The sequence below is a fragment of the Mytilus californianus genome, unplaced genomic scaffold, assembly GCF_021869535.1.
Source record: "Mytilus californianus isolate M0D057914Y unplaced genomic scaffold, xbMytCali1.0.p SCAF_5, whole genome shotgun sequence".
Taxonomy (NCBI): domain Eukaryota; kingdom Metazoa; phylum Mollusca; class Bivalvia; order Mytilida; family Mytilidae; genus Mytilus; species Mytilus californianus.
The window spans coordinates 82591333-82601700 of record NW_026262701.1 but is presented as its reverse complement, the minus strand read 5'-3'; positions in this window follow the sequence as shown (position 1 = coordinate 82601700).

Below are 10368 nucleotides of genomic sequence, written 5' to 3'. Positions count from 1 at the left end.
AGAACCATGCGGTGAGCCTCGGCGTTGTTTTTTGTACGCCATTAATTACTCTTGTACATATGGAGAATGCCTTTCATTTTTTTCTCTCTTTTACATGGGGAGAGAAAATGAACTGTGGATATCCGAATGGTTTCTTCGTAGAATGACCTCTGTAGGATGATTTATGAAATACCAGTTATTGTCCGGTACAAATTGAGATGTCTACGAATCTTGTAGGAAAAGTGCCAATATTTTTTTTCTCTCACAAAACTAGTTTTAAGAATGTTTACAAAAACTCATTTTAATCTTTGCTGTACATCGTTTGATAAGAGGTAGATTTTTGTTTGGCGGGGGATAAAAACTGCTTAATGTGTTGCGAGCTTCAATCTGCCAACACCAGTTTTGTCCAGAAATCAATGTTTGACCACTGTCAATGATTTGCGTGTTTCTGTTATAATGATGGGATTGTCATATTTTAAACATTATATCAATAATATATGGGATCAATCTGTTCTGCGATGCTATGGCAACTAACACTTTATCGTTACACTAGTTGATTAAAAAAAAACTTTTCCTGTGAGTACTTGATATAAACTTCAGTTTTGTCCGATGGCATTTGCTTGTCCATCCTTTCGTATATGTCTAAAAGGAGATGGCGGGTATACGTCAATGAGGCAGTAACCAACGATAATATGTTCAAAAGACAACTGCAGTCTTTAATACGTTTCTGTATAATACACCAAGCTCTAAATTCGTCCAAAGTCTACAAAAGTTGTAAATAAATCAAACAGAAACAATCAAAAGCGTCCCATTAAAGCCTAATTCTCAAAACAACAAAAACATCAAGGTATGGCATAAGCTCGACTTCGAACAGGGTAGTGAATATCGGATTAAACTGGTTTTAGATCTCTACCCTTCCCCTTTTTAATTTCGATTAATGGACTAATACAAGAACATAAAAGACCACAAAACAACCATTTCAGAAAAGGCAATTAACGGTATAATAGATAATAAAACAATAATAAACAATATATATATATACCGTATTGAAAAATGCTCGCAGTAACTGAAAGCAAGCTCACAGTACTTTACCTGCTAATATTAAAGCATGCTATCCTACACTCTTCTATCAATGACCGTACTTCATAGGTGGTAAGATTTTAAATAACATCTTGAACAGTGCAATGCCCAGATCAAACAGTTTTCAATGCAGAAAAAACACAAGACACATTTTTTTATAATGAAGTATTTAAGATAGGCCGTATATAGATGATATGCTGTTACATTAACATATGTACATTTAAGTCCTAAGTCAAACGAGAGGAGGCTCTCTCTCAGCTATGCTTCAAATAAGCTTGGAATTTTTACATTATCGAAATGGTAAGATTTCTAATTTGATGTATCTATAAAGATGCATTTATGCATTTTAGTGTATAGGAAATCAGTTTTGAACTTTTACGTTGTTTTAAAGCATTAAAGAGGTACTCCTGCCATGGCGGTCGAGTATAGTAAATCTTTCAGGTCAGGCCGGGTACATTGAAATAACGGACAATTAACGACAAATAATCCAATGATGTGTAGTCTTGTTGTTAAATATAATATACAAGTAAATTGACTAATCTATGATTTATCAAAATTATATTCCAGGCTAATATTCACATTATACACAGTTCACAAAATGTATGATTCAAAGATTCATTGGTACATCACTTTCACACATCACAAACAGATTTCATTACATTCCGCATAAAATAAGCAACAGTGTCCAATACTGTGCACACAAAAAAAAACACACATAGTGTCCAATACTATGCGGACAAAACCACGCAACAGTGTCCAATACTGTGCGGACAAAAAAAAAAACCACGCATCAGTGTCCAATACTGAGCGGACAAAAACCACGCATCAGTGTCCAATACTGAGCGGACAAAAACCACGCAACAGTGTCCAATACTGTGCAGACAAAATATCAAAACTAAATACAGTTGAATAGTAATGTAACACAACTTTCTATGAATCTATAAGTCCTCCCAAGATATGCTAAAATCTGCCCAGAATCTGCCAAGATAACAAAATCCTTTTTAACGTTTCATATTGTATTGTTCTTTTCTCGCCTTCAATTCTTATAAACACTAAAACAGGGGCCCTTATATACCCATCATCTCCAAATATTCTCCAACTGACCTAAATATTCTCCAAATATTCTCCAAATATTCTCCAACTGACCTAAATATTCTCCAAATATTCTCCAACTCTTTGTTTACAAAAATAAAACATATAAATCATATAAAAGTATTTACTACGCGACCTAGAGAAATGCTATGTTAAATCTGTTATAGCAGGATAGCCATTTGACTTAATGAATTTAACAGACGATAACCAAAACGTTAATATGACAAAATTAATTTCAGTTGATGATAAAATTACACTCTAACACTCCAGAGATAACCAAAATTACTAGAATGACGAACAACCCCGTGACCAGACAAAATAAAGCGACACTTTACAAAGTATTATGCGACTGTCATACAAGTTAGAGGTTAAGCTAGCTATAAAACCAGGTTTAATCCAAAATTTTCTACACAAGGAAATGCCTGTACCAAGTCAGGAATATGACAGTTGTTTTCCATTCGTTTGATGTGTTTGAGCTTTTGATTTTGCCATTTGATATGGGACTTTCCGTTTTGAATTTTCCTTGGAGTTCGGTATTTTTGTATTTTACTTTTTACACAGAAAACTAAAGTGTGAGTAATATAAATCGAGCTAAATCCTGATGTGAACTTTGTGCTCCAGAAGAGTGTAGTTTTTGTAGTAGTACGAAAAAGTTGTGTTTTGCAGGCTGTCGTATGAACATCTCTGCATTTGCTTTGCAAGTAGCGTATACGACGCCATCTCCTTAGTCATGCTTCAGCCTAGTATCTGAATGTTAATCATTGTTTATTTAAATGTAACGTTGTCTAATAAGGTTTATTTATGAAGAAGTGCTTGCAATAGACCATTAATATTTGGTACCCAGTTGTATTTACATTCCATCATGATATCCTTTTGGTCATCTGAGTTCACCGCAAATTTTAAATACTATCATCATATTTATGGAATGGATAATTTACTATTGCACTAATGGATTATATATTCATTTGGTAAGAGTTAGCTAACATATAGATAAAAAAGACATCACGAGGAATTAAGGAATTTGTTGTCTTCGAGGTGTACAGAGGACTCAAAGTGCCAGTTTGATATTCAAAATATATTGCACAAAACTACTTGATACCGCTTAAATAGGGGGAGGGTTGAGATCTCACAAATACATGTTTAACCCCGCCGTATTTTTGCGCCGGTCCCAAGTCAGGGGCCTCTGGCCTTGTTAGTCTTGTATATGTTTTTTAATTTTAGTTCATTTATATGTTTTTGGAGTTTATTGTGACGTCCATTTTCATTGAACTAGCACACATTTTTGTTTAGGGGCCAGCTGAAGCCCGTCTCCGGGTGCGGGATTGTCTCTCTGTGTTGAAGACCCATTGGTGGCCTTCGGCTGTTTTCTGCTCTTTGATCGGGGGGTTGTCTCTTTGACACATTCCCAATTTCCAATTTCAAATGATGGTGAGACCTTCCTGGTTTTTAATGTCAATAACATTTAGCTTAAACTATGAATAGGTATAGATACAGATCCTATCAAAAGGATTTCCCAGAAACATTTCATCTTCGATATGTACGGAGGGCTTAATTGTAAAATCATAGAAAATTCAGGTAAAAGGGCCCAGGGCGTTGGCTAGACCTTCGTGATCTTACAATCTTGATACAATTAGGAATAGAGTTAACTAACATATAGATACAAATGACATAAAGAGGAAATTAATGGACACTTTTGGTCTTCGATGTGTACGGAAGGCTAACATATAGACGCTAATGACATAAAGAGGAAATTCATGGAGACTTTCAGTCTTCGATGTGTACAGAGGACCCAAAGTATCAGTTTGATGTTCAAAACATATTGCACAAGACTACCTGATACCGCTTAAATGATCATGAGCTGATCTTTTAATGGTCATCTTCTCGTGTCAATAAAATTGAGAATGAAAATGGGGAATGTGTCAAAGAGACAACAACCCGACCATAGAACAGACAACAGCAGAAGGTCACCAACAGGTCTTCAATGCAGCGAGAAATTCCCGCACCCGGAGGCGTCCTTCAGCTGGCCCCTAAACAAATATATATACTAGTTCAGTGATAATGAACGCCATACTAAACTCCAAATCGTACACAAGAAACTAAAATTAAAAATAATACAAGACTAACAAAGGCTAGAGGCTCCTGACTTGGGACAGGCGCAAAAATGCGGCGGGGTTAAACATGTTTATGAGATCTCAACCCTCCCCCTATACCTCTAGCCAATGTAGAAAAGTAAACGCATAACAATACGCACATTAAAATTCAGTTCAAGAGAAGTCCGAGTCTGATGTCAGAAGATGTAACCAAAGAAAATAAACAAAATGACAATAATACATAAATAACAACAGACTACTAGCAGTTAACTGACATGCCAGCTCCAGACTTCAATTAAACTGATTGAAAGATTATGTCTTCAATATTCATTTTAACCATATTTATTTATTATTTTTTATCTACGTTTATAATTGTTTACTATGGCTGTGCTTTTGAGTCTTTTTGACAGAGAGATATCATAACTTTAGCAAGTTCCCGTATGAAACAACAACAAAAGCTTGAACAGATATTGTTTTAAAATACAATCTACCAAAATTTGCAAATATAATATAAATTCGATGGATTTCCTATTTTTTGGAACAAATCCATCAATTGGTTTGTTTAAATTTTCTCGAAAACTTGATTGTTATACAAATTCCAGAGTATTTCCAATATCCACACATTGATTATGTCTTAGCTTATTTAACCGTTATTTGAAAAAAAAGATGATTATCAACGATTGAAATAATTGAAACACTGATTTGGTGAAAGACGCATTCGATAAAGAAAATAACACTTCTCTCGTTAGTGTTTTCCTCTATTAAAACTGAGACTACTATAACACAGAGATTGGTCACTCACGAACCTCTGTAGTCTCAGATTAAAATGAATATTGAAATAAACCTCCCTACATCATTGATTTTAATAAAACTGGCATGTTTCCATGTATAGCATATTTTGCATTGTTTCCATTCTTTTTTACTGTACATGTTAATATTTTTTTCTCGAGCTTGAACTTCAGTCCATGTAAAAATTAAAGTATATGTCATGTTCTAACTTAATCTTTATTTCTCTAATCTATATTTTAAATATACCCGACCTGTATAATTAAAACACGATTCATAATCATAAGTCTAGAATAAAACAGCATATTTTTACATTAACTTAATTATTTCAGTATTCCCTCTGCCGTACTTCAATTAAAATTCCAAGTATTTTATACCTGATATATACAGCTAATGCGAAATAGGAACTTGAAAGAAGATTATCATATTTTTCCTATATTGTATATGTTCAAATCAATGCTTAAAATTACCTAAAATTGACATTTCTTGTTTAATTAATATCTTTAATTAATATTTTTAATTAATATTTTCATATATATATAAAAATGTTGAGTCTTGAATGCGACCGCACGCCCTCTCCTATATATTTAAAACAAAGGTCAACATAACGTCCTCAACAATCGACAAATGGCTATATCATATGCAAAGGACTGAATGCAAGTAGTGAATAGATTTAACAGATACTATCGACGATCTATTACGACTCAAATTGTAAAGGACAAATATATTAAGATTATCCACTACTAGGGTTTGGGGAAAGGGGGGGGGGGGATTAACGACCTTCACTACCCATGAGGGTCTTGCACGGTTGGTATTAAGATATAGTTACCGAGAACCACAGATACTACAGATGAGATTCCAGAATTTGGGCATGCGCATGAACATGAAGCGGGGTTTAACTAGATTTTATTGGCACTTAACCCTCACCCTATAATCTCAATCAGTGGAATAACATATAAAAACATACCATCAAAATTAGATTAGAAACAATACTAAACTTTATTCCATATTGGTATTAGAAGGTTCTTTTGAATAAATAAACTGTTAACACAGAGATATGTCTCGCCTTTATGTTATTTTGATAGTAAGAATTCGCCTGATTTATCACATTTAGTATAAAAGATTTCGTTTATAAACTTTCTAATCTAGACAAAACGATTCAATCTTCATCAAGCAAATTGACTTTAGTCGGTGTATATTGCTTAAGATAATAATAAAAAAAAACTTTTAGGTTTACTGTTGAATATCTCACCTTTAATAAGCATTAGCTACGATTTAGAATATACATTGAAATTTATTTATTTTGTTTCAAACAAATATCAAAGCGGTATTGTGAAATAATTTTGGCTATTAGAATTCAATTTGGTTCAATTGTGCCAAAATAAGCTAAACAAGTCGTTGATGTATTGTTGGTTTGCAAGTCAGTAAGTCAACCTCATTTCAATCCGTATTCAAGCGACCTTCAAATCGACTTAACTGGAGACGGGTAAGGCATGGCCAGTTATTAAAAAAGAAAAAAACAAATTCTATGAAATCAAATCAAACAGACTTAGAAAAGTCGTCATTATACGATTGCACGTGTATGTCTGTGTATTTTTGTGTATAATTTAGTTTAAGTCAGGTCATATGACTATAGGATTATTTTGAGGTCATCTCGATGTTCAATTCGATGGCATATAGTATAAAATACAAACGAAATGCATATACATTATAATGAGTAAATGCATCGCTTTTTGTTTTGTTTTAAACTTTTTGTAATTTGGATAAACGTTTTAGTATGATATTAACCAAATATGATAATTTCAGTAAAAACGGTGAACGTGAATTTAACAGCTAATTCCCTTTACAGATTATATTCTCTTCCGCTTCGTACTTTATTTGGCCTTTTAAATTTTTTAGAATCGAGCGTCAACGATGAGTCTTTTATAATGATACGCGCGTCTGACGTAGTATCTATGATGAGTTTATTTACTCAAAAAGAACCAATTGTATGGTTCAAGTAAACTCATGCTGAAACTGAAAGTGTTAATTAATTTTTCGAAACAACAGCCAATTAAAAAAACTCATATCGTCATCATCTTTAAATGAAAAAGAGTTCTATAAAAGTGAAGTCTACCTTACGGAAGCGTATTAGCGCCACACAATTTGTTGAATATTTCTTCCTATGTTACCTTTGCGAAATAACGCAAACAATACTGTTTGGCCATCAGTGAACGGGAGAGATTTTTCGTTCTCCTTTTCCTGTGACATTACCTGAAAAACCCAAAACCTTATTTATCTGTTAACTTGAAGTATGATATTCAATATGTGGGACAGACGTGATGAGAATATTACAGAAGAAATGAAGAGCACCTCTACCGCCTTCGAAGACCTAAAAAATTCAAAAGTTTGATATACCAACATTTAGATAAGCATAATCAAAATCTAGAATTATAAAATTCCAACCACTTGAAACCTTTCATAAAAAACTAGGACAATCACACAAGCAATTAAAAAATCCTGTGAAGCTCGCGAACTATTTTGGATGAAAAGACTTCAAACAGCTTATTCTCTCGGTCTCAATGACACAATATTGGGACAGGGGAACGTATCTAAAACTTCTATCGATATCATGAATATTGTAGATAAACGGCTAAGAAATAACAGGTCTCATGGTAAACTTAAAAACCGCATTCTACGTATTAAACAACGTATAAATTATACCCTTGCTTACCTGTTATCGTTAATAAAAATAATGGTAGACATCAATTATTATGCAAACTTGGTGATACACCAATAAGTTAATTATATGATAGTTTTCTGCAGTGTTATACAATTTCATTTTCAGCCAGTGAAACATTTAGTTTTAGATATGTTCCTTGTGGTCATTTGAAAACAGGAGACCTCAGCATCGTTGAAGACCGTGAGGTCAAAACTTATCTTAAAAAAGAACTGAAATATCGTTCTCCATTATTATAGATTGAAAACAGTGTCGTCAGGTCATTAAAGACGCTCTGTCAGCCTACTGTAAGAATTAGTGAAAAAGTGAAAAATCTGATAAAAAATCTCTCGACAGTTATTTAAATAAAATTAAGAATACTGTTGATATTCGTATATCTCATTTTGAAAACAATTTTGAATTTAATAATAGGTTTCATGATATACCCATTCCTAGAATAAAAAATAAATTTCAAGTACTGGCAGACAAAGCAGCCAACAATGTAGTAGTGGTGTGACGAATATACCACACGGAAGATCTCCAGAACGCAATTGTCAATTCTTCTACATTCAGGTCCGTACGCTCCACAGAGAGTCAAATTGTAAACAAGCATATCACTGCTACTATCCAGCTAAAAACCTCTTCTGAACATTTGAAAGTCCCGACTATGTACTGGTTATCTAAATTACACAAACAACGATTCAAATTGCGCCCCTATAATAGCAGATTTACCCCTGTATTGCTAACAATCTCAGTATATAGCCAAACTTTACAAGATCTTCTGATTTACATAGAAAGTTTTTACTTGTCACTATATAACAGATTTAGAGTACTTGTTTTGCGTATGATTAACTATAATCAAGCAGCTAAGTCCAATTTTTCATCAGAATTCTGCAAAATGTGGTAAAAGCATCAAACTTGGTATATAAGCTTTTAGCACCATTCTAGGCAAAATAAGATATGGAGCCAACCTGAAAAAAATCAACTTCCGGTTTTTTCCAAGATGGCGGACAAAATTGCAAAAATTCTCAACTAAATATCAAAGAAACCGTACACAAGGTGGTAAAACAATGAAACTTTATATATTATCTCTTTAGACCCTTCTTAACAAATAAAGATATGAAACCAATATAAAAAACTATCAACTTCCGTTTTTTCCAAGATGGCGGCCGAAATAACAAAAATGTTAAAACAAGTCAAAAGGAAGTTGCAAATAAAGGCAACAGTAGTATACCGCTGTTCGAAACTCTTAAATCGATAGAGATAAAAACAAATCCGGGTTACAGACTAAAACTGAGGGAAACGCATCAAATATAAGAGAACAACGACACAACAAAAACACAACATTAAAATGTAACACACACAGAAACGAACTATGATGTAACAATGGCCATTTTCCTGACTTGGTACAGGACATTTTAAGAAAAATGGTGGGTTGAACCTGGTTTTGTGGCATGCCAAACCTCCCGCTTTTATGGCAATGTTAAATATAACATTAAAATGACAACATTACATGACATGACTACAATACATATAAATGGGAGAACATATAGGACAAAGAAACACACGAATAATAGCTAACAAAAGGTACTAGGTTTAAAATTTAATACGTCAGACGTGCGTCTCGTCCACACAAGACTAACTAGTGACGCTCAGATGAAAAAAGTTTGAAAGCCAAAACAAGTACAAAGCTGAAGAGTACCGAGGACCAAAACTTCCAAAAAGTTGCGCCTAACACGGCTAGAGTTTTCTGCCTGGGACAAGAACATCCTTATAATTTAGAATAATTTATACTTTTGCAAACAGTAAATTTTATAAAATGACTATATAATAGATATACATGATAAAACCGAAGTGGGGACTAACTACAGAATAAAAACGGATAAATTACATAAAACAACTTAATCCAACACATAAAAATACACAGCCGAGTTAGCCAAAGCCTCAACGCACAAAGTGACGTCACATTTGAAATTCTAAAAAAAACCACATAAAGTGACGTCACATTTGAATTTGTAAAAATATTACCCAAAAATAAGATAGAATTAGGATTGATTCAAGATTAGATTTGTAATACTGACATTACATTCATTAATAACAATGAAAATTACAATACTATTAATATCAAATTGTGGTAGTAATTAGATAATTAATTATATATATATACCAAAAAATTATATCAGATGAGTACAATTGAAAGTAATATATATACAGTAGCTGTTATATGCAATAATACGTTCATTCATCTTGTTTGTGTCGGTAAACCCTATACTCGCTGCAGTCCATCAGGCACAATCTCCACCACACTTGCCTAAAGCTGTATTCGGAAGGGCGGATTTGAAACCCTTGCATTGTCCTCGACAACCTTTCTTGCATCAACAGTGAACAAGCTCCTGTAGTGAAGAGGTTGCCTCTGCCAATATTGTCCAGAACGGGTTCTTACATGCCGTTGTCATGCTTTTTCCAACCATACAGTCTGGGGATGGAAGAACAGGCTGTAAAAGATAACACTGTATCCAAATCAATCCAGCTTGGTACACAGAACGTTTGGCATGTTGGAAAAGTGCCCCTTTTTTGGTGGTACAGACTCGATTGATCTACCTTTATGTACAAAGAGCACTTTTCTAGCTTCATTTACACTGT